Here is a 26,694-nt window from a genome sequence, read left to right on the forward strand (position 1 = left end):
CTTCAGACAATACTGCAAAGCTAAGGTAATCAAAACAGCATGGTATTGACACAAAAACAGACATATGGGTCAGTGGAACAGAATAGAAAGTCCAGAAATAAACACATACCTACAGTCAATTAATCTTTGACAAAGGAGGTAAGAATATACATGAAAAGAGTCTCTTCATCAAGTGGTGTTGGGAAAGCTGGACAGCTGCTTGTAAATCATTGAAATTAGACCACACCTTCACATTCCACACAAAAATAAACTCAAAATGGCTTAACACATAACACAATAAAATTCCTAGAAGTGAACATAGGCAAAACATTCTCTGACAGAAATCTTACCAATGTTTTCTTAGATTAGACTCCCCAGGCAATAGAAAATAAAAGCAAAAATAAATAAATTGGACCTAATCAAACATAAGCTTTTGTACAATAAGAGAAACCATAAACTAAACAAAAAGACAACCTACAGTATGGGAGAAAATATTTGCGAACAATGTGACAAACAAAGGTTTATTTTTTAAAATAAACAAACAGCTCACACAGCTCAATTGCAACAACAACAACAAAAATCCCAACCCAATCAAAAAAATAGGCAGAAGACCAAAATAGACATTTCTCCAAAGAAGATATCCAGACGGCCAATAGGCACATGAAAAGCTGCTCAACATTGCTAATTATTAGAGAAATGTAGTGTCTGTCTTTTAAGATTATACTGGTGGCATTGGATAATCAAATTTGAGAGAGAATTCTGAGTTTCAGTGCATAACCATAGAAGTTGAAATCATGAAAGAGTGAATGGAATTGCCAAATGACAAGAATGTAATACTTGTAGAAATGTATATATTATGGCAAGTGCAAATAAGAAAGAACTCTTGTCAGAAAAGAGAATGTAAAAGGGTGGATTATGAAAGTGGGAGAAAAATATATATACTATATTGAAATATAAGTGAGGAGAGTTAGAGTGTAAGAGAGAGAGAGAGAGGGAGAGAGAGGTGTTGTCAAGTGGAAAATGTGCAAAGTTTAGAAAGTTGGATATGCAATTTGGGTCATCACGGATGATCAATGAAAGTGAAATTTCAGTGACATGGTGGTGGTTGAATCTAGATTATTAAGTATTGTAGAATACCCTACATAGAATTAAAACTAAGATATAAATAATAATATTCTACTCAGGTTTCCTTTATAATAAAAATTTAAATAATTATTATCTTTATGTTTTAGAAAATTTCAGACAGTTTTCAAGTATTACAGTGTAACATTTTGGCGCTCATAGGGGACAAAATATCAGCATCTGTGTGAGTTCCAAACAATAGAGAGCATATATGTTTGTCTTTGCTTTACTTTGGCAAAATTTTCACCCTCTTTTCTCTCTCAGCATAAATTAGCTCCTGACACATTGGGGCTGATCACCTTGTCTTGCCCATGGTTATACTAGCTTCAAATCCTTTCCACAAATAAGTTTTAAACTCTGTTCTTTCTGCTGACATTTTCATACATTGCTATCCTAAAGCAGATGGCTGAGGACTCTAATCAAGAGATTTTGTACAAATCAACAAAAATCTCTGGCCAGAATCTGTAGTTATTGAGGAAAAAAAAGAGTCCTGAACCATATGTTCTAGTATCCTGTATGCGACTCTGGTAGGAAGTTTGTACATCGTTTAATCATCCTGTTCCAAATTACAGTGTAATCCTTCACTGTGTCAGCAGCTCTTTGCTTAATGCAGCTAAAGTCAACCTCCTCTGCATTAAAGAACTGCATAGGTTTTTAAATACAGTGTCATAGCTCTTCCTTTCAACTGTGGTCAATATGCCCTTAATGAAGGAAGATATGTATGTGGTTTTCAAGTTTTATTCCTTGCATGGATTTAAGATAAATGAACCTCAACATGCATTACTTCCAAAGCATAAAATACAATATGATGTTTTTGATACAGCAAATGCATGATCCAGGTCAAATTCTAATATGAGCTGACCTGTAGACATATACATTTTTTTAAAAAATCAAGATTAGTGCCTGAACATATATATTCTGAGTGCATCAGCAGCTTTAAATGAATTTGACTTTCTGAGCAATAGACTTAAATGCAGCTAAAACATAACATCTTTGATTATAGCTTAATTTGCATGTAAAGTTATATAAATGCTATATTGCAATGAGACAGGGTTATTATACAGCAAATTGTCTGTGATAGTTTAGAACTGCTCAAATAGTTCCAACACTTTTTTTAAAAGTGACCTTAAATAGAAGTCAATTTCAAAGCATTTCTACATTGAGACTTGCATTTGAACCTGTTTTCCTCTTACACATATCTTAACAACAAAACATAAATTAGCTCATAGAATCAAAAGCACACAAATTTCAACCTATACATAATCTATTCCTAGAATTTGCATCATGATTTAGTTCTTGTAAAGTGAATGGTGCTTTCCCATTAAGACAGTTATAAAATTTCAGGAGTTTGCCTTTCTCACAAATTTCTCTGTATAAGATCATAGATAGGATCAATAACTGCTCTCAAAGCAAAGATACAGCAACTCTAGCTTTCTCAGGAATCTAGAATAATAAAATTTGGTATAAGCTCCATAGAATGGACATACATATATTATAATAAACTTCACTTATACAGGGTTTCTAATGTACATAAAGGAAAAACATTATGCTTCTGTCAATAATTTGATCCATCAGATTACACATTATGATAGACATTAAAATGAAATTAAGAATGCTTTTGTTCTCCTACAGAAGTCCTTTATAAAATTGTCCATGTAAAAATAAATGCTGTTCAAAGAAGTTTGAACTGATTCCCATTTTCCTCTAAGTGTAAATGTTCTTTTACTTGGAAGAAACATTTAGAATCTTTCAGCTGACCTTAAATTTTCTTCAAGTTTCTCTAAAGTATTCAATAACTATTTTATGATTAGTCATAAATATTGGCTCCCCTCCCCCCAAATATTTATAGGTAAAGAAAAATTTAACATATTTTTGCTTGAAATGCACTTTCGTGATTTAGTTAAAACTTTTACTAAGCTACTGTCAGAACAAACGTAGGTCTTATGAGTACAATTGCTATTAAAAAGAAATCTTTTTTCTTTATGTATTTTTATATATTATTTACATAAATCTTTATATATAGTTTTAAACAATAAAAATGTTACTTTCAAGTTACAATCTCTCTCTTCACAGACACAAGCCCTCAAAGAAAACATTAAAAAGTTATATTTTCCACCTTTCATAAGACATGGCTGGTAAAAAATACAGTCAAGGAAATTAAGATATGTGCTAATTTGGCATCTGTAAAGATGGAGAAAGAGAAGAAATGCAGAGAAATAATTGCACACCGCAGGCATTAGTCTCCTATAGGCTGAAAACAAATTTTTTTAAAGTCACATGATTGGGGCAATGTGGCATTGGCTGAGAGCTTTGTAATGCTTCACTGTCTTTTTTTTTTTTTTTTAGCAGAAATAAGAATCATTATATATTAAGTAAAAAACTTCTCACACAAAACACCAAGAACAAATCAACAGACAAGATAAACTTGAAGGAAGCAGAGAAGAGTAATAGGGAGAAGACCACTGGTTGTGGAGCAATAGAATTATTAATCTTGTCAGATGTCAGATAGGTCAAGTATAAAAAAATATAGAGGGGAGGAAGATGGTGCTGAGAAAAGTAACAATGAGAGATATCTTTGAAATGAAAAATATTATAAAAGTTAATATTTAACCAAAAGTTTTGGAAAATAATCTGTGCCCCATCTCCCAGAAGGTAAAAATTTTTAAAAAGTAGAAAATTTTAGAGAAATTATATTTTAAAAATTAGGTGATCAGTCCAACAATATAAGTGGCAGATAGATAGAGATGCAGAGGAGATGGACTTACAAGCATACTTTGGAGATATTGTGGATTCAGTTCCAGACCACTGCCGTAAAGTGAGTATTGCAATAAAACAAGTCATGAATTTTTTGATTTCCCAGTGCATATGAAAGTTATGCTTATACTATACTATATTCTATAAAATGTGTAATAGTATTATGTCTAAAAAATGTGCATACCTTGATTAAAAATGCTTTATTGATAAAAAATGCTAACCACCATCTGAGTCTTCAGCGAATTGTAATATTTTTGCAATAGTAACATCAAAGATCACTGCTCACATAAATATAATAATGAAAAAGTTTGAAATATTGTGAGAATTCCTTAACTGTGACACAGAGACATAAAGTGAGAAAATGCTATTGAAAAAATGGTGCCAGTCGATTTGCTCAATTCAGGGTTGTCACAGACCCTGTGGCCAACGATGTACACCAGAACTGCCCAGGAAAACCAAGGTGATTGATCACCAAATATATTAAATATCCATAATTAGACAATTTTCAGTTTTCTTAACAGAAATGCTAGAAGCAAGAAAAAAGAAATTGCCTTCGAAATGTTGAGAGACAATTATCTTAAATCTAACTGTCTATATTCTCTACACATGCATATAAGTGTGAGGGCAAAATTTGCAGAAAAGATTTTGATGACGTAAAGGCTCATTATTAAGGATTATTTTTGTCAAAGTGGAAGCTACATTGCAGTAAGTAGCAAATGAATTAAAAATAGAGATATAGAGGATAATCAATACCTTTTTTTATTTTCTAGAAGTTCAGTTATATGACACAGAAAGAGATAAACTGTTATAGGAATGGGGGTGGACATAAGATTGAGGAAAAATTAGGGAGGATATTTTTAGTAAATAAGAAGTTGAGCATGCTTTTTATCCAAAAGGAAGAGAGAACAGTGAAAAAATAATAGTGACAGAGATGAAATAAGGGATGAAGGAATGATAGAGGAAAATCCATGAAGAAAACAAGAATATAATATTGAAAGTATATGGAGAGAAATTTACATTGGACAGGTTATGTGGAATTTCATCTCTTTCACCTGATCAGCAAAAAATGAGACAAAAATTGAAAGGCTGAAGAATTTGAAGGTGAAGGTAAAAAATGTGGTGATTCTTGCTTGATGGGCTCATTGGTATAACAACACGTGACTTCAACTGCTTATAGATATGTATAAGCAGAAATTATAGGGTTTATCAGCCTGAAGAATTTTCTTTTAGGATTTCTTTTAAGGAGGGTCTACAATCAACAAACGATCTCATGTTTCTTCCTTTTACATGTACAAACATGTTTATTTTGACTTAATTTTTGAAAAACAATTTTGCTGGGTACAAGATTCTGCCCTGTCAATGTCATCCCAATACCTGTTGGACTCCATTGTTTCTGATGAGAACTTGGCTGTTCATCTTATTGTGGTTTCCTTCTATACAATGTTTCGTTTTAATCCTGCTGCTTTCAAGATTTTATCTTTGACTTTCAACAGTGTGAGCATGTGTCTGGTGTGACTCTCTTTGTGTTCATCCAACTTCCAGTTTATTAAGATTCTTGGATGTGTAGGTTAATGTTTTTCATCAGATGTAGGAAGTTTTCTGCTATTATATCTGGAAACATTTTTTTTCTGTCATTTTCTCTTTCTTCTCTACTGCTAGTACTCCCATTATGTATCAGTTATGTACTTAATGGTTTGACACATTTCTCTGTGGCTTTGTTTATTTTTCTTCATGCTTTATCTCTGTTTCTCAGGTTGTATAATCTCCACTGATCTATCTCAAGTTCATTTATTTATTTTTCTTCTACCAGCTCAGATCTACTTGTGAGCCCCTTTCATGAATTTTTCATTTCAGTTATTGGGCTTTTCAACTCCACAATTTCCATTTGGTTCTTTTTTTAAAAATAATTTTTATTTCTTTATTAATAGTCTCTATTTGATGAGTTATCTTCATCACACTTCCCTTTAGATATTGAAACATAATTTGCTTTAGTTCTTTGAACATATTTATAATCATTGCTTTGAAATCTTTGCTAATTCTGACATCTAAATCCCTTAAAAGTTCTCATCTCTCTCTCTCTCTCTCTCATATGTATCAAATTTTCCTGTTTCTTTGCATGTGTCAAAAATATTTTTCGTTGAGCACTCAGGATTTTATATAATGTATTATAGCAACTTTGGAATCTGACCCACCCTACTTCTGATGTTGCTGTTTGTTTTTCCTTTTTAAAATGACTTTACTGGACTAATTCTGCAAAGTCTATTTCCCTTGCTTTGTGATTCCTTTGATGTCTCTGCTCAGGTGTTTTTTCCTTGCTTTTATTTTCAAATCTGACCTCCATGGGGTCATGACTGGGTTGGCATAGATTAGTGATCAGCCACTTATTGGTCAGTAGGTAAGGTGAAGTCCTCTGTACCCATATGATTTGCACCATTGGGTCTGTGTGTGGCCTGTGAACTGATTTCAAAGTTCAGGAGATTACTAGTTTTAACATCTTCAGCACCATGAACTAATAGGTCAGAGACAACCTTTCCAGTCACTTTTGAAAGCGTTCAGATTTAGACATGCAAACAGTTTTCCAGATACTAGGATGAGTATGATTTTAACAGAGCCTTCCTTGACTGTCTCTTTCCCTTTTAAATTTCTGTTGACCTACATTTTGTGGTAACAGAGATGTTAGCTGACTCTGAATGTTAGTTACCCAAATGGGAAATGGTGAGAATGAACAACACTAATTTGCTTCTAATGCCCACCCAAACTAGATTCTTCACAACAGGGAGTTAAGAGAGATGGGACCTGGGCCCAACCTGAATCCATTCTGAATACCTCTCACAATACAGACCTAGGAGGGATGGACTCCACCAGTCTTTGGTTTTGCCCATCCCAACCAGAATAGATCTCTGTAAAAGGACACTGGGGGAGACAGATGCTGCCCCTGGCACAAATGTCACAGCCTCCCACTGTTCTTACTAAGTATCTATAGATTTTGTAAAATACATGCTTTGCACTTGTTATATCCTCTTTGGCCAATTTCCAGAACTTTCAATGATCATCTTAGATAGTTGTGACCAGGTTAATTGATGTTTTTTGGGGGGACAGGATTCACTCATCACACTCGTCATTACAGATATCCTAAATCCATGACAGGGGATTTGAGGAAAGAGAAGGAAATATGGACTTGTCAAAGAGGGTAATAAGAGAAATTCCAGGGATGCATAACTGGACAAGACCTGAGCCATAAAGCAGAGTTTGAATTTGGAGACTATGAAATTTTGGTGAAACAATTTCAGAGATAATAGATTTGATTTTCTAGGAGTGACCAATGTTCTGCGTGGAAGGATGCATCTGTAGGATAGATAGATTAACCTTTAATTAGAAAGAACGTAGATCTATCAGAAAAAACTTCAGGAAAAGAAAATGGTTGGGGAGTATAAATATAAACAAATTAATGAACCAAGGTAATAACTTTTATAAGAAAGAACATAAATAAGAAGGATGTTGAAACACCAAGAGGGAATAAACTTGTGAAGATATTTGTGATCTCTGAAATCTCAGTGTAATTATTTTGGAGGAATCCCAGTTTGTCTTCAGAGGTATTCCAGAAGTAGAATGATTTTCAGTTAATGAAAAATCTTATATGTCCTTCAGAGTAAGCAACTACTCCTGTTGTTTAAGACATGTCATTGTACATGAAATCATCAAGCAGTTATACAGATAAGTTTTGTTGGAATGATTTTCCATAGATATTAAATCATCCAAGGGCCTTAATGACCACCATTTCCTTCTCTGCACAGCTCTACCATTTCCTTAGACCACATCGTTTCTTCCCTCTGTCAAATCTCCCACCTGTAACACCAAATCACTGTGTACTATGATCAGGCAATCTGCAGGAAAGGAGTGTGGTATGTTGTCAGTTGTCAACTTTGCATGTCAGTCACTCACTTTGAAGGTTTCCTCTGCATCGCATTACAGAGAAGAGCCCAGAAACTTTGTTTACCAGGTTCCCCTTCATTCTATTGTTCCAGATTAGGGTTTGCCACTGAGAGTAACTCACAAAATATTTGAAAGTTGGGAAGAGGAAAAGCTATTTTTCTTGAGATGTCACAGAACTAGCACAGAGGTTTCTCAGTCTTCTTTGTAAGCACTCTTTTTCTGACACATATTAAGGTAGTAGTGGGATTTTCCCAACAAATTTTGGGCAGCTGCTTGAGTGTTTCACAATGTAGTCATCAGTGAATATTTCCCTCCTTGACCTTCACTCTCCCAGCTCTTTACACATTTTTGTAAGTCCAACATTAGATGTATGTTAAGCGCCTTCATTTCTGTAATGCTTAGTGTGGCTCTGTGTTCCTGGCAAGTCCCAGATTGATTCAGGGGATACTTACTGGCAGGGTGGTTGTATCAATATATGTGTCTCATGTTAGCTTAATTATTTCAAATTGGTAGACTTGTTGCTTTGACAGAGCAGGAAATATGACTGTCAGAAATGATTGGAGTTATATTTTCAGCCTCAACCTAATTTTTAATTAAAACAAACAACCAAAACCACTAAAAAAAGTACTTATTTGTTCAAGCTTGGTCATGTGGAGTACATGTAAGATTCCAGTAAAGCTAAATTATGACAGGGGCATAGACTCAATTTCCTGAAAGAAGGAAATCCTCCCAATAGAAGATAGATAGACAAAGAAATACATGGTCATTTTAAAACAACATACTTTCCTCTTAAGTAACACAATTGAGAAGCAAAAATAGTGGTTAAGAGTATGCACTCTATAACCAGATGAACTAAGTTTGATTTTTGTCTTCATACTATACTACCAGTTTTTTAACCTTTGTTAGTTTCTTCATTTGTAAACCAGGGTAAATAATAGTACTTACCTCATAGGTAAAAAATGAAAAGTATTTACAGGCATACCTCATTTTATCATAATTCGCTTAATTCACTTCACAGATATTGCAATTTTTGCAAATCGAGGGTTTGTGGGCAACTCTGAGTCCAGCAAGTCTATGGGTGCCATTTTTCCAACAGCATTTGCTCACTTCATATCTCTGTGTCACATTTTAATAATTCTTGCAATATTTCATAGTTTTAAATTATTATCTGTGATCAGTGATCTTTGATGTTACTATTGCAAAAAGATTACCACTCACTGCAGTCTCAGATTATGGTTGGCATTTTTTGGCAATAAAGTATTTTTTTAATTTAAGCTACGTATATTGTTTAGACATAATGCTATTGCACATTTAATAGACTACAGTATACTATAAACATAACTTTTATATGTACTGGGAAATCAAAAAATTGATGTGACTGTTGCTTTATTGCAACATTCGATTTATTGCGGTGGTCTGGAATCGAACCTGCAATATCTCCGAGGTTTGCCTGTCCATAGTGATGTACTGAAAATAGTACTTGGGGCACAGTAAGAGCACAATAAGTTTTAGGCAAAAACTAGAATTTTAGTTACCTTTTTCAATCCACAATCTAAAGTTTTCTTTAACTTACTCACGACCAATGCAATTATGAAACTATTGCAGTGACCTGTGACCTTTTTTGTTTTTTTTTTTGGAATGAATGCTCAATACTTAGGGTAGATCTTGTTTTAGACATTTAGAACAGATAATGCATTCTAATTTATATGAAGAATACCGGGGTTTCCTGTGACACTTTTGCTTGGTTAAACTGCTGCCCCCCTACCACACCTCCACTGGATTCATGTATCATTAGAAATTAAATACATTCTAGATAGCTGGAAACTTTATGCCAAGAGATAGCTGGGGCCCTAGTAAAAATCCACAAGATGCATCTCAGTCACACAAACCTCTGACATTTTGAATATGGCATTAGCTATTCTAGGATTTAGATATTTTTCTCTTTTTTTTACTTGCATTGCCTGATGTTCAAGCAGGAGAGAAAACACAAATGCAAAAAATGTAACTGAGGTGACATTCATATCCCTTCTAGGCTTGGCTAAATTTAAACTTTCATGGGCAGTGCAAAATGCATCACAGTCTAGCACTCTGGTGGCTGGCACATATTTTCGACTTTGATCTTAAAATATGTCATAATTTCAAAAAATGTGAAAATAGAAAATGCATATCTTAGAATGAAAAAGGACACTATTTCACAATAATCTTATTTGACTTCATAAACTATTTAAGCAAGAATTGTTTGGCAGAGGACAAAGCAGTGAATTGTGAGGATGAACTTGAGATATGTTCTGATTCTACCATAATTACCTCCCAAAGGCTGGACCTCCAAATTTCATCACATTTGAGGTTTAGAGTGTCAACATAGGAATTTTGAGGACACTGACATTCAGTCCATGGCATGCCTGTGTGTGTATGAATTAGCATATGAAAATATATAAAAGCCTCTAAGAAGAGCTATGTTGTGATAAAAGTACTAAATCAGAGTTCATATGTTTGTAATTTGGACCTCAATGTAGACCTTGAGTGTTATGGACCAAATGTATGTGTGCCCTCAAAATTCCTATGTTGAAACCCTAATCCTCAGTTAGGGTTATACTAAATTATAGATCCTCATGGTGGGATTAATGCACTTACAAAAACAGGAGGAGAAAGGGAATCTCTCTGTGTTCTCCACCATGTGAGGACACAGCAATAAGATAACTTTGTGCAAACTAGGAAGAGAGATGTCACCGGATTCTGACCATGCAGGCACCTTGTTCTCAGACTTCCCAGCCTCCAGACTGTGATAAATACAATACTGTTGTTTCAGCCACCGGGTCTGGGGTATTCTGTTATAACAGCCCAAACTAAGGCATCTAGTAATAATAAACACATAAGAATCTTAAATCAGACCTAAAGCATTCGCCATATAACCTGACAGCGGTCCTCTTTATAAGACTCATCTTGGCCACATTTCATAACATATTTTTAAAGAAATTTGGGAATCATCTTTTAAATTAGGTTTCAAAGATTGTATTTTTACATTTCATATTTTCTTAAAATGTGATCAGTCAGTAACTTTTCTTCTCTTTCCATGAATCTTGAAAGAGGTTTATGAAATAGCTTTTTTGACTAATTTTTGTTGAATTCATTATCTAACATTATTATTTTAAAGAATTTATGTTACCTTATCCATTTTTAGAGTTAATTTTTTTAAACTATTTTATATTGGAGTATAGTTGATTAACAATGTTGTGTTAGTTTTGATGTTTAAGATATACTTTTTTCTTTGGTACAACCATTTTCTCCAAGTAAATAGCACATTTTACAGGAACACTAGTGAGCTTTTCCAGTTTCGGTTAGAGAAATCAAAGAAGCATAAAAAGAGGCTTATCAAGAAAGAACACAGAATAAACACAAGTCTATGAGGAGACTTGACAAAATGGGAGATAATCAGTAGCACACTGCCCATGGATTATTTTAATGTTCTTGGCTGTGTCTGTGCTTATAGAAGCTGAATTATTCTCAAAAAATAATTTTAGTCTAATGTTGCAGAGAATGTTTCATTCACTGAGAATTGTGATTCTTCCCTTCAGCTCTGGGTTGAATGCTTCTGGAATGCAAAGCGGGGATTCACAAAACTGACATTTCTGTTCTATTAGTGTTTAATTATTGGGTATAATTTCGCAAAAGGAGGCAAACACTATTCTGAGAATGATACTGGTGTTCAGGGGAAAAAAAGAGATAATTTATCTTTTCAATGAACTTTTTCTGAAAACAATTCTATTTGTAGAAGCCGTAGTTTGTGCCAGTTCATCACATGGTTTAGTTGGAAATCTTTACCATGGTCTGTGTCCCTTAGTCTTCACAGGGAACACTACAATTAGTTATTAAATCATATCCTATGCATTTAGGTTACCACAGAAATTGATTTTTTTCAAGATGAGTTCATGTTTTTATCACTAATAATATATTTGACTGTTTTCTTGGAAAAATGTAGCCATTATGGTATTGATAGCATTACTGTTAGGTTTGTCATTCATAATGAATGACCCAAATAAAGCTTTACAGAAAAATAATGTGTTTCCTGAATTTGAGGTAAAAAGCAATTTCACAACCATCATCAATTCTGTAATAAAACTCTTAATAGAATTAAAATATAAAATTGAAACTTCATGAGCTTCTTAAAATAATGTCTATCCCTTCATAATAAGACTAAACATATATACGTATAGCTGACTCACTTTGTTATAAAGCAGAAACTAACACACCATTGTAAAGCAATTGTACTCCAATAAAGATGTTTAAAAAAAAAGAGTAAACAGTAAAATAGTCATTTAATCATTTCAAGGGTGTGTTCACTTGAAGTAACATAACATAAAATAAAGTACTATGTATTTAAATACCATCATTATTCAGATATGTACATTTACACACGTGCAGATATATATATATAGGTATGCATATGTATATATAATACAGAATTTTAATTAAGAAAATATTAAGGAGAGACTATGACCATTGACTTCTGCTTCTAAGTCCTTCATCACCACCCCCCTTCCCTTACTTCTGCCATATTATTGCTACTTCTTCAGTGTTCATTAGCGTCCACCATGGAAGGATAAGAAACAGATGCATATAAGGTTCAATGTGTCCTATTTGCAAGCACAAAGTATAGTGATTAATGGGAAAATGGGAATGATCTAATGGGAAAAATGAACCATTTATATATGTGTGTGTATATACACACGTGTGTATATATATATATAATATTTCTTTTTGTAAATAATCCACCTTGCATCAAAATGAGCAATTCAAGTGACTGAAAATAAGCTCTTTTGATAATGTATGGATAAATAATAGAATATATTAACTATAAGTCAGCATTTAATAGCAGCGAGGTAGCTCTATATGACCATGTGTGAAAGTTAACAGTCTTTCATATCACAGCCACTGTGTTACCTGTTCTGCCTCCTTGTAGCAATAAGTCAAAAAAATGCATACTCTAAATACATCTGGGCACTCCTAGGATCTTAGCACTAATGTTTAGCCTCAATGGTTGAGATAAACACAAATATAGTGTTTTTAATCAGTATTGTAGAAGCGCCCTTACAAAAATCCCTTTAAATCACTGGATAGTTAGACAACCATATCCATTTCCATTGTAATGTATGCCTTTCGGTGTTCATTTGATGCTAATTATTTATAACCAGGAGGCCACTCCTTAATATTTATGCCGGGGGTGGTGGTGGTGGTGTGATGAATTGGGAGATTGGGATTGACATATATACACTAATATGTGTAAAATGGATAACTAATAAGAACCTGCCGTATAAAAAAATAAATAAAATTAAATTTAAAAAAAAAATTTATGCTGACACATTTTGCCCTGAAACCGAGGATGTGGTCCTTTAGATTTGTTAAGTTTATTAATGTTAGTCGTATGTCATTGTTGTGGCATAATATTTTTTAACAAATCAGATATGAATATGAAAAGGAAGAAATGTGCTATAAGGATATTTAGTTGAAAGCTGTAGAAATATCAAAATAAGTTGCTAAAAATATCCTTTTTCTTACTAGATCACTATAAGACTACTACAAAATAGTTATGGGCATGATACATTTCTAAATAATTATCCCTTCAGATTACTTCATGAGAATTTTAAAGTTCTCACCTGAATTTAGAGAAATCCAAATTGGAAATCTGTCATTTATGGGAGAGAGAATTCACTATCCTTGGACAGGTCCGTATTCAAAGGCTTCAGTTCTATGTCAAATGTTCAGGAAAGAAATTGCTATTTAAATTGTTTTAAAGTATTTAAAATATTTAAAATACACACATGAAATTATTTAAAATAGACACATGAAAATTTTAATGATTTATTTTTTAACCACCTTTTAAGTTAGAATTAGAAGGATTTTGGTTTTTTTGATTGCTTTAGTAAAGCTTTATAAGAGCTGTGGTTGTATAATGAAAATAACACTGAATTGAGAGTGAAGAGAAATCTGTCCACTGACTTATTTTTTATTAATCATATTTCCTTTCTGAAATTCATCTTCCTCCTCTTTAAAATAGTTACATTGGGTTAAATGATCCCCAGGAATATTTATATAAGTGGGTATCATGGTAACTGGAAAATGTCCAATTCTTTCATTTGCACCTGTACAAAGAATGTTTTGGAGATTGCTAAAGCTTTAGGAAACTAAGAAATATCCTTGGAACATACCTGAGTCTTTATCAACAGTGGGAGCTTTTGAAGAGCAAAAAATTGTTATATCCAGCCTCCAGAGTTTTGTTTGTTTGGTTGATTTTTATTTAATTTTTGTCCTTGCAACTACTGGAGTAAGACACCAGCATTATACAGCTATTGTGATTCCCTGATGAACTATTAAAGAAATTCAACTAGTGAGCTAACAAAATTTAAATGACACAGTAACTTCATTTAAAACTAGAAATTTCATCACTCCTGAAAATTAGTCTGAGTTACCATTTCCTGAAGGGTTTCTATTGAACTTTAACTGCCTCTTTTAGTGTAATGTGCATTAATTCAAATAATTTAGAACCAATATATTCTTCTGCAGTTTGGGAAATCATACAGGATTATCAATGAGCCTTGGCTTTATTAAGTGCTCTTTTCATTATACTTATTTTGTTAAAGTATGTTTTCTACTGAGGATTCTCATAATAACTATGACAATTTCATTGGCCCTTTAAGGGTCTGAATACTATTCAAGTGTTCACCATTCATTCATTCTTCCATTCAATGAAAATGTTTTGAGCACTTGTCAAGTATCAGGAACCATTCTAGCCACCTGTGGACACAGCAGTGAACAAACACACAAATTCGTGCCCATGTGGAGCTTACGTTCTGGTTAAAAAGACAGACAACGGACAACATAATTAGAGAAAATACATGACATGGTAATAAGGATAGATGGAAAGGAGGAAATAAAGTCAGAGAAAAGGAGTGTGGGAGGTGGTACAGTTTTAGGTAGGTGGTCCGAAAAGGGTTCAGTGAGAAATTGGCATTGAATAAAGCAAGGCAGGATAGATCTATCTCTTATCTCTCTATATCTATTATCTATCATTTATTATCTATTATCTATCATCTATATCATCTATCATTTATTATCTATGTATTATCCACCATCTATCATTTATTATCTATCTAATATCTATCTGTATCTATTTATCATCTATGTATTTATTATCTATCATCTATCTCTATCATCTATCATTTATTATCTATCTCTATCATCTTTCACTTATCATCTATGTATTATCTATCTATCATTTATTATCTATGTATTTATCTATCATCTATCTCTATCATCTATCATTATCTATTATCTAACTCTCATTTATCATTTACCATCTATGTATTTATCTATTATCTATCATCTATCTCTATCATCTATCATTTATTATCTATGTATCTATTATCTATCTATCACCTATCTCTACCATCTATCATTTATTATCTATCTATCTGTTTATCTCTCTATCTATCTATCTACATATAGTTCAGGGAGAAGAGCTCTGTGAGCAGACACAACCGCAAGGCAAGGTCTGAGCAGAAATGAGCCTGCCCTCCTGGAGGAGATACTAACAACACAGTTAGCAGATTGAGGGAGGGGCAGATGTAGGAAATGAGGCCAAACAATTAAGAGTGTATGGACAGACTACTTGCTGCAGGGCTGTTCAAAAAATAATCCATGAATTAGTGCCAAGATAAATACAGACATTGAGAGAAAGTGTTTACACACTTTTATAGCTATTTGACATTACTGTGACATCCATGTATGTTATCACTGTTTGAATCCACATGCCTTTTTAAAAAAGTTTCTATTCATTTTTATTTATTTTTACAACAGTGTTGGTTCATGGGGGATGGCTCTACAGATAGTTGGAGAAGAACTAATTTGGACACTGTGTCTCTTTCTCTGAATAAGATGAAGAAGAATTGGAGAGCGTTTAATAGCATTATTAGAACAATTATTAGAGAAATGCAATTATTAGCATTGCTCTAATAATTGTTTAAGGAGAGGAGAGACAGGATATGGCTTACTTATTAGAAGATCACTCTGGCTTCTGTGTTAGGAAATGAGAGAAAAAGAACAGGGGCCTAAAGTTGGACATGAGTTAGGTGGCTCTTGAATGGACAGGTGATGGAAGAGGGTGACCCAGGCCAGAGTGAATGCGTTGGACATAGTAAGATGAGCACAGGTCCTGGATCTATTTTTGAAGAAAGAGAAAAGAAAAGAAACTTGGAAGATTACATATGAAATGTGAGATAAAGAAGAATCAAGGGTGACTCAAAGTTCTGGTCTGAGCAATTAGAAGAAATTGCCATTTACTCAGGTAATGTAGCTTGGGAAAAGAGCAGTCTTGGCTGGTGGAGGAGAAATAGAATACCAGTCAGGAGGTCTGCTTGGGGCGTATTCATTTTGAAAGACCTATTATACAGCCAAGAAAAGAATGTCATAAAGGAATTAACTTTTTTTTTTTTTTTTTTTTTACAGTAGGTCTTTATTGGTTATCTATTTAAAATATAGCAGTGTGTACATGTCAATCTCAGTCTCCCAATCTATCCCTCCTCCCACCCTTCCCCCACTGGTAACCATAAGTTCATTCTCTAAGTCTGTGAGTCTGTTTCTGTTTGTATCATTTTTGCTTTTTAGATTCCACATATAAACTATATCATATGGTATTTGTCTTTCTCTGTCTGACTTCACTTAGTATGGTCATCTCCAGGTCCATCCATATTACTGCAAATGGCAGTATTTCATTCTTTTTTAATGGCTGAGTAATATTCCATTGTACATATGTACCACATCTTCTTTATCCATTCCTGTGTCAATGGGCATTTAGGTTGCTTCCATGTCTTGGCTATTGTAAATAGTGCTGCAATGAATATTGGGGTGCGTGTATCCTTTCAAACCATGTTTTTCTCCAGATATATGCCCAGGAGTGGGATTGCTGGATCATGTGGTAGCTCTATTTTTAGTTTTTTAAGGAACCTCCATACTGTTTTCCATAGTGGCTGTACCAATTTACATTCCCACCAACAGTGTAGGAGGGTTCCCTTTTCTCCACACCCTCTCCAGCATTTACTGTTTGTAGATTTTTTTGATGATGGCCATTCTGTCTGGTGTGAGGTGATATCTCTTTGTAGATTTGACTTGCATTTCTCTAATAATTAGTGATGTTTAACATCTTTTCATGTGCTTTTTAGTCATCTGTATGTCTTTTTTGGAGAATTGTCTATTTAGGTCTTCTGCCCTTTTTTGATTGGGTTGTGTTTTTTTGGATATTGAGCCGCATGAGCTGTTTGTAAATTTTGGAGACTAATCCCTTGTCAGGAATTTAGTTTAAGAAAGACGGAAAGTGAAGAATGTGCTGACATTTATGTTTGGTGATGAAAGCATTCAAAAGATGAAAACAAGTTAAAAGACTGGAATTTCAAACAAATAAAAGTCAACCTGGATTGTTTATGTTCCAGACCCTGGACCAGTCTTAAGTGCTGTAACATGCATTTTCAGATTTGATTTGTACAGTAGTTTTTCCAAAGTGAGCATTATTTTCCTTTTTTTTTTTTTTTTTTTGATAGGGGAGACTGGTACTCAGAAGACTAAGCATTTTGCCAAAGAGAGCATATAAGATTAATAAATGAAATGCAAAATACAACAGATAACTATATTAACTCCTTATTAAATAACCATTAAAAGCTACTATTATTATTTTATTTCAGAGGATAAAAATTAGAACCAATATGTTAAGTATCTTGCTTCAGCTCTCACAGTCTGTAATTGGTGGAAACACAATTTCAATACTGTTGGATAGACACACAGAGACCAAGATATTAAATAATTATAGTCAACTGTTTCCCCTAGGAGAGCAAGTATTCACAATTTGGTACTTGCATTCTAGAACTCAGGTATTTCCCGCTATCCCAGCTGTTTTCTTTTAAATTTAGTTCTCAAAACTTGAGCATGAATCAGAATCACCTGGAGAATTTATTATGTACAGATTCTTGGGTCCTCTCTCCCGTAGTTCTGATTCGGTTTGTCTGGGGTGTGGTTTAATGATTTATGTTTCTAACAAGCTCCCTGGAGATACTGAGGATGACACCTCTGTTTTGGAAAATGTATTTCGAGAACCATCGCTCTGTTGTATGGAGTATTACAATATTGTGAACTCCCAATATAGTATACTAATATGTATAGTTTTTCTAAAGGAACTATGCTTTAATATAATTACGCCAGGCCTCCCATATTCAAAGAGAGGCCACAAATCTTTGAGTGTGTTATCAAAATGATTTTCTGGCTTGGCCCCCTTTAAGATAGGGCATCTTTCCTGAAAGAGACAGGCAAAACCACAATGACAATTTTATAAGGAGAGAAATCATGCTGACAGCAGGCAGTTTCTTCCAAGCAGAAAAGGGGTATCACACTCAATTACCTCTGTGGAACTATGGTGAAAAGGAGCCAGGTGAATAGCTGCATTATGAAGAGTTTTTTTTTTTTTCTTGTAGTTCAAAAGATATAGGATTGGAGAGACTACACCAATGATACCAATAAGAAAGTGGAATGCAAAGAATATGCAGGACTAGAGTAATAATGACAAAGGTGGGGAAAATTTAGCTCCACCATACAAATATTTCTCAATGCAATTTGCCCTTATATGTCATCATTTGACCATCTGACATACTAATTTTACAGTTATATGGTTCTCTGTAAATGGTACTTATTATTCACCTTTTATTGTTTTCTTTTTCAACTTTACTGATAAAAAGTTATAGTCAAATTTTTAATTCACTTCACTACACCTGTAGTTAGTAATTCATGGAAAGCTCTTAATGCACTTTCAGGTTCCATCATTTGACATTCGGCTAAATTTCCCACGTAATAATTTCAGCGGAATATTTAATAGTCTTGCAAACAAAAACATTCTTGAAGATGCTCATTTAAAGGAATATCTTTGAATTTCTTTTAATAGCTATAAGCCCTACATTTTTTATTCTTTCTTCCTTTTTTTGACTTCTAGGAAGTAAGTGTATAGAATGAATTTTTCAAGTACCCTAGTATACTATATGCTCTAGTGCTCATTAGAAAACAAAATGTAAGTGACATGTCTGAAATCAAAGTCACTAAAATGTGTTTTTAAAATGCTCGGTTTACAAGGATAGTGTAAAATGTTCAAATAATTAACAGCTCTGCAGATTATAATACACTGTGATGGCATTAAATGATCCAGGCTGCCAGCCATGTTTAAGGAATAAATTCTCATTTCCACCCCTTGTTTCCCTCATTTCATTTCTTTTTGACACTTTTTCTCACTGAAGTATTAGGTGATAATAACACATAAAGTCTCAAAATTTAATTAGGATCAAAGACTTTTTTCTCTCATTAATAAGTAATCTAAATAGTTACTATTCCTTTTCCCTTTAAAAGTGAAAAATTATTCTAATTTTGACAATTTTTCATGTGAAAAATTGTTCTTTATGAGCCACATCCTTAATCTCTTTTGCACTGAATAGAATTATTTATGACATGGACCTGTACTTTAATGGACCTATAAATAAATATTTTATGTTAAAAATCTTAAGAAAGGTGGTTTTAAAAATATGAAACTCATGCTTATTTAATAGTTGAGCATTATATACATTGGGTACTTTATATGTAAACCCTGCATATTGTAGTTTGTAGTTTAAAATATTTATGTAGTTTTTCATTTATAATGCTCATGTACAAAATTCACAAGTACTAAAATATATTGCTCTTGAATTTGGTCCCTAAATCCTCAGTTTCCTCCCCAGAGACAGCCGCTAACATCACTTTCTTTTTATCCTTTGAACTCTATTCCATGCATCACACAATGCCTATTCTTAATTATATCTTTGTTGTTATCTTGAGCAAGTTATATCAAATTATACATATTATTCTACATTTGCTATTTATACTTAATACTCTCCCTTGCAGATTTTCCTACACTAGGACATATGTAGTTTCCTTATCTTCTTAAAGATTATGGAAATATTTCATGGATGTGTATGATTCATGGAGCTCTAATCATTATAATGCTTACAATATTTTAGAAGAAAAAATTGCCTATGAACCATATTATATATACATTATTTTGCAAACTTTTAATTATATCTTTAGGAAATTAACTAAACATGAAATTTCTAGATCAAAAGATAATCTTTAGTTTTGATAGGAATTCTTTTTTATTTTTATTTTTATTGAAGTATAGTTGATGTACAATATTATATAAGCTACAAGTGTACTCAACTTTAAAGGTTATACTCTATTTATAGTTATTATAAAATATTGCCTATATTCCCTGTGTTGTACAATATATCCTTGTAGCTTATTTTATACATAATAGTTTGTACCTCTTAATCCCCTACCCCTATACTGCCCCTCCCGCCTTCCCTCTCCCCACTAGTAACCACTACTTTGTTCTTTATATCTGTGAGACTGCTTCTTTTTTGTTATATTCACTTGTTTGTTGTACTTTTTTGGATTCCACATATAAGTGATATCATACAGTATTTGTCTTTCTCTATCTGACTTATTTCACTTAGCATAATACCCTCCAAATCTATCCATGTTGCTGCAAATGGCAAAATTTCATTCTTTTTTATGGTTGAGTGGCATTCTATTGTGTATATGTGTGTGTGTGTGTGTGTGTGTGTGTGTGTGTGTGTATACCACATCCTCTTTATCTATTCATCTGTTGATGGACACTTAGGTTGCTTCCATATCTTGGCAACTGTAAATAATGCTGCTATGAACATTGGGGTACATTTGTCTTTTTGAATTAGTGTTTTTGCTTTTTTCAGATATATACCTAGGAGTGGAATCATATAGTAATTCTATTTTTAGTTTTTTGAGAAACTTCCATATTGTTTTCCGCAGTGGCTGCACAAATTTACATTCCCATCACCAGTGTGTGAGGTTCCCTTTTCTCTACATCCTTGCCAACTTTTGTTATTTGTGTTCTTTTTGATGATAGCCATTCTGACAACTGCGAGATAATATCTCATTGTGGTTTTGATTTGCATTTCCCTGATGGTTAGTGATGTTGAGCATCTTTTCATATGCCTGTAGGTCATCTGCATTTCCTCTTTGGAAAGAAAATGTCTATTCAATTCTTCTGCCCATTTATTAATCCAGTTTTTTGTCTTTTTGATGTTGAGTTGTATGAGCTGTTTATATATGTTGGATATTAACCCCTTATCTGTCATATCATCAGCAAATATTTTCTCCCATTCAGAAGGTTGTCTTTTTGTTTTGTCGATGGTTTCATTTGCTCTGCCAAAGCTTTTAAGTTTAATTAGGTCCCATTTGCTTATTTTTACTTTTAGTTTTTTTTTTAAATTTATTTATTTATTATGTATTTATTATTTTTAGCTGTGTTGGGTCTTCATTTCTGTGCAAGGGCTTTCTCTAGTTGTGGCGAGCGGGGGCCACTCTTCATTGTGGTGCGCGGGCCTCTCACTATCACGGCCTCTTGTTGCGGAGCACAGGTTCCAGATGCGCAGGCTCAGTAGTTGTGGCTCACGGGCCTAGTTGCTCCGCAGCATGTGGGATCTTCCCAGACCAGGGCTCGAACCCGTGTCCCCTGCATTAGCAGGCAGATTCTCAACCACTGCACCACCAGGGAAACCCTGCTTTTAGTTTTGATAGAAATTCTTAATGACTGCCCAATTAGTTTGAAATTTCATTCCAACTAACATATGAAAAAAAAAAACTCAACAAAAGAGTGAGTTATCAAAATTGGTCAATACAATAAAATAAAAATTGTATCTTTAATTTAGCATTTCTCTCATTGTGATTGACATTGAGCATCTTTTTTGTATTAAGAATGATTTATGCTTGATTTTTCCATAAAAGTGCATTAAGAATCCTTTCCTCTTATTTCCCTAATTGCATTGTTGATCTTGATAATAAGAACTTTCAGGATTATATGTTCTTTATACATAAATATTATATATATTTTGTTTATTATATACATGTATAATAAAAATTATCAATATCTGATTCCTTGGCAATAAGAGAGATTTCATATGGATCACCCTAATAGTATTAAAATGGACACTTTGCTTGTGGAGTGAGTTGAATTTTTTTTTTTTTTTTTTTTGAGTCTACTTTGTTGTTTTGTCTTTTGAAAACTGTGATTATAGTTTATTTGTGATTTTGCTTTGCCATGTAGACAGGTCAAAATCTTGTAATCAAATTTTTTATTTTTAACTATTTTTGGCTTTTCAGTTTTAAGTTTTTCCCAAGGCTTTTGCCATCAAAATTATTAAATTATTAACTTAATTAAACTATCAAATTATTAAAACAACCACAGAAAACAACAGGACCTCTCACAGTATTTCTAAGTTATTAAAATTTAATTTTCTACTAGTGAATTTTGACACATCTATAAATGAATTTAATAAAATATTTGGTAAGAGTCAAATTTTATTATTTCCCCAAGTTACTAGCTAGAGGTATCAATGAAATATGTTGAAAAATTCATATTTCTTCTTCTCATTTGAAATGTCAAATTTCCTGTATTTTTGAATTTGCCTTTCTCCTACCCACTGATTTTTCTCTTCATGCACCAGGATCACTATGATCTAAATATTGTGATTTTATACAGTTAAATATTTAGAAAAACTGGCAGCCTATCCTTATACTACCTTTCTGACCTATTCTTATTCCTTTATACATGCTTACTTTTATATAACTTTAGACTGAACTTGGTTAGTTTGTGTTAGTTTGTATATGTGTGTTTGTGTATACACACGTATATTTTTTAAAGTTTTTAATTATATATTACCACATAGCAAAATTATGTGAACCTTGGCAGTGTAAAACAACAAACATTTCTTAACCCACTTGCCATTTTCTGAGTGCCTGGGATTCATTAATGGATTAACTGTGCTCTCACTAGGTTTCAGTTATGCTGAAAGCCAGGGTTGCAGACATCTGAAGGCTCAACTGAGGCTCAAGAGTTTGCTTCTGAGCTCACTCATGTGGCTGTTGGAGCCCTCAGTTCCTTGCTGGCTGTTGGTCTGAGGCTTCAGTTCCCTGGGAGTTGGGCCTCCCCATGGGTTGCTCAAAACATAGCAACTTGTTTCCCCAGAGTGACCTAAGGAAGAGAGAGAGAGAATAAAGAGAAAAATAAGGCAGAAGTCACAGATTTAATAACAATTTTGGAAGTGATGCAACATCAATTTTGCCATATGTTGTTCAGATAGAGGAACTCCAGTGCAGTGTAGGCAAGTCCTACACAAGGGTGTGAAAACCAAGAAGAAGAGATCACAGGGGTCCGTGTGGAGGTTGGCTACCACCGTCTGTCCTCTGGCCCACAATGCTTCATGTCTTTCCCACATGCAAAATGCACTCAACTCTTCCTAAGTTACACAGATACCTTGTCCCATAACTGCATCATCTCCAAGTCCAGAATCTTGTGTCTAAATCAAGTCCAGGTGTGGCTGAGTGTTTCATTCCCTCAGTTAGTCAGTCAACCAGCTGGAGGACTAATCTTAATCTACGTCAGATCCTGGGGCCTAGCCATGGACCAGAAAGAAAGAACTCAGTGCTTTTATTTTAAGGCACGACCAAATACTTTTGTTTGTGAAATAGAAAATGTGTGTTTGGACTTGAGAACTAGAGGAACATCATTTAAACTCTCTAAACCATAGATTTCTCTTCTGAGAATTTCATATATTAAGGCCTAACCAGCTGTATAATTCTGATACAGTGAAGATTAGGTTAAAATAATGGATCCTGAACTTTTTTCCTATGTTTTCTGCCTCCATAATCTCTACCTGTAACTCCCTCACATCAGTAACAATTCATATTCATACAGTAATTGTTCAGATAGGAAGGCAAAAGGCTAGACATTGAGTAGATTAGAAAATCTCTTGATTGGGTAACTAATTTAATTGAATGATATTTGTAAATCTCAAAGGGTAATAAAATGTAAAATGCTATCATTTTTTTTCTTCTTTGTTACAAATGTATCTCTATTTTATTTACATTTTCAAAACCATATTTCAGGTACTAGTCAACTCACTGTATTTACTACGAAGTATTCTATCTTTCCTTTTTATTTTCCCCAGTGTCACTTCACTATAATTAGTACTATACTTGGTCACCGGATTAAAATGTTACTTTTCTTAAGTTTCTGATTGTATTAAACTAACACATGCCTCCTCCTGCAAAGATACATATCTATACACATATATGTATATGTATATATATCCCTGTCCTCATACCCTGGAACATGTGAACGCTACTGAATTCGGCAAAGCATTGCAGATGTGATTAAGTTAAGGATCTCAAAATGGGGAGATTATCCTGGATTATCCATGTGAGCCCTAAATTCTATCACTTGCACGTATCCTTATAAGAGGCAGGCAGAGAGAGATTTCACATGCACACACATGCACATGTACATGAAAATGTGATGTAAAGATGTAGCAGAGAGATATTTGAAGATGCTGGCCTTGAAGACTGGAGTGATGTGGCCTAGCTCAAGGAATGCTGACAGCCACCAGAAGCTGAAAGAGGCAAGAAATAGCATCTTTCTTAGAGCCTCTGGAGGGAGTGCAGCCTTGCCGAAACCTTCATTTTGGCCCATTGATACTGATTTTGGACTCCTGGCCTACAGAACTATGAGAAAATAAATTTCTGTTGCTTTAAGCCACCAGGTTTGTGGTAATTTATTATAGTAGCTACAGGGAACCAATATACTGATCAAAAGCTTTCAGTGATCTACTTATCCAATGACTGAAATGAATACTCCTTGGACTGCCCTAAAGCACTCATAATTTTGGCCTGCTATAAACTGTTTATATTTTATTCCAAGGGTGAGCAAACTGTCATTATATAATATAATAGAGCAGACCAAAAATATTCTGGGCTTTGTCAGCCATATGGCCTTTGTCAAAATTACTCAACGCTGCCATGGTAACAAGCAAGCAGCCATAGACAGCATGTAAATGAATGAGTGTAGCCGTGTGCCAATAAAACTTTATGTATAAAAAGAGGTGGTGGCCTGGATCTGACCCACAGGGAATATTTTTTGACCCCATTCTATATCATATACTTGCTTTTTTCCAATAATTCCCCTTCCCTTGTTTCATACTATACAGTGACTAGGTAGTATTCATTCTGATACCACCCACAGATTATATACTGTTAATTTACTGTATTAACCATAAATATTTGTTGAATGAATAAGTGAACAAAATTCTAATCTCCGATCTTACTAATGTGCACATTTCCTTCAATACATGGTGAGTGCATTTAACTTGCATCCCTTTGCTTTAACCATGGCAGAATATTTCCCTTTTTCCTTCACCTATGGGAATACTAATCACTCATTAGGATTAATTGTAATATGATCCTCTTCGTGAAAACTACTTCAAATACTGTAACTGTTACTAACCTGCTACCATATATCATGTATATCATTAGCATCCCTTATTTGACATAACACATACTAACTTCTATTGCAAACATTGTAAATATCAGTACTTAACCTGGGTGTTTCCATAATTTTCTTCAGAGCCAGTATTTTAGCACTGTACAACCATTACAGATTTCTGATAACATGACTTAATCTTAAGGATATATTTAGTGTTTTTTTGCCTTTCAAATGCAATTTCTTTACATATTGAGAAGCACGGATTCTATCTCTGCATAGAAAAACAGAAGCCTCTATTTTCAGCTCATAAGTGTAGAACTTCTGTTTCTCTTTTCCAAATAAGTATTCATATTGATTTTCAGAACAATTTTTTTAGAAATTTTACTACTTAATATTGATACTCATCTTGATCATAGCTGATGTTAAATTCTGCAGTTACAAACTTATAGCAAAATATGTTAAAAAACACCAACAGACAACTGCTCACATCGTTGTTTATACCATATACTACCCACAAAATATTGTGTGCCAAGCACTATTGCATGCAAAACATAGTAAGATGTGGTCCATTTTGTTAAAGATCCTATGGCAGACAAATGAATTCACATATTCATAATGAATAGAACAGAATCCAGTTTCCTATATTAAATCAGAGAAGCAACATTTGAACTCGAGCACTGAAAAAACATGAGATTGTATACAGAATATTGAATCTTTTCCCATATGTTCTCCTCAAATTAAAATGAATTCTATTGTCATTCCAGTATATAAATTACCTTGATTAAAATTATGATTTAAACCTTACTGAAGCCACCAGAAGCATAACATTCCTGACCTCTGAAAAGCCATGATATATTTTAGCTGAATTTAGGAAAACTCAGCTTATGTAGGAAAAATCTTTGCCAAGAATGCACTGCTTTTTATGTTGTTATTTTTTCTTACATCTTTAATAATTCATTGCTTTTTTGTGCTCTAAACTCTCCCAAAAGATCACTTAAGAATTTTAAAAACATATTTCCCCCATTCCTATCTGTTCCCACAGGGTCCCCTAGAGAAAGTTTTGCAAAGTATGGTAATCAGATATGCAGACACAAAGAGGAGAGTATTAAATTATAGTATTTTGAATTTTTTCTCTAAAAATAATGTATATACATAATCCTCACTAAATAATATAGTATAACTCATTTTTCTAAGAGCTTGTTTTCTCATTGAAGTTAAATTAAAAATGACTCCATACTTGGGACAGTGTAAATTAATCAAAACCATCATTGGCTCGTTTGTTTATTCAGGAAGCATTTGTTGCAGGCCTACTATGGAATAATATTTTGATACACATCAGTTTATTTTATTACATTCTTTATAGAAGAACAAACAAAATTTCTACTTTTAATTTGTATAATTAACCTAACTGAATGCCTTTGATATTACAAGAGAAAGCAGAATTTTCTCCTCAGCTAATTCTTCACTCTATTAATGCCTTTTACATGGGAGCT

The sequence above is a fragment of the Balaenoptera physalus genome (assembly GCF_965194825.1).
Source record: "Balaenoptera physalus genome assembly, chromosome: 1".
NCBI classification, from domain to species: domain Eukaryota; kingdom Metazoa; phylum Chordata; class Mammalia; order Artiodactyla; family Balaenopteridae; genus Balaenoptera; species Balaenoptera physalus.